The sequence below is a fragment of the Athene cunicularia genome, assembly GCF_003259725.1.
Source record: "Athene cunicularia isolate RWA chromosome 23 unlocalized genomic scaffold, athCun1 chr23_part2, whole genome shotgun sequence".
NCBI classification, from domain to species: domain Eukaryota; kingdom Metazoa; phylum Chordata; class Aves; order Strigiformes; family Strigidae; genus Athene; species Athene cunicularia.
In genome coordinates this window covers 1173892-1174484 of record NW_020799131.1, presented here as the reverse complement: position 1 = coordinate 1174484, position 593 = coordinate 1173892, and positions in this window count along the sequence as shown.

The window sequence follows — 593 nt, the reverse complement described above, 5'->3', positions numbered from 1 at the left end:
GGCAGGGAGGTGCTGCCTGGTGGAGGCAGCACAGAGTGTGTGTGGGGGGGTGTTTGCCTGCAGGGGAGTTAAAATGACAAGGAATGGTGTAGGGCAGGCTGGGGGGATCCTCAGGGTGAGGACCCTTGGGGACAGGGATCCTCAGTGACCTGAATCCATGGGGACTGGGATCCTTGGGGACAGGGATCCTCGGAGGTGGGGATTGTTCAGGGCAGGGACCCTCGGTGACAGGGATCCTCAGGGATGAGGATCCTTAGGGACAGGGATCCTTGAGGACAGGGTCCTTTGGGACAGGATCCTCGGGGATGAGGATGCATGGGACGAGGGATCCTTTGGGACAGGGATCCTCAAGGAGTGAGACCCTTAGGGATGGAGACCTTGAGGGTGGGGACCCTGGGGACAGAGATCTTCGGGGAAGGGGAACCTCAGTGACAGAGACCCTTGGGGACAAGAATCCTCAGCGACGGGTCTTGCTTGGGACACAGACCCTTGGGGGTGAGGATCCCCGGGCAGAAGGGTGCTTTGAGATGGTGAGGCCGGGGGTCCGTGGGGATAGGGGTCTGTGGGGCCAGGGGTCCGTGGGGCCGGGCCGG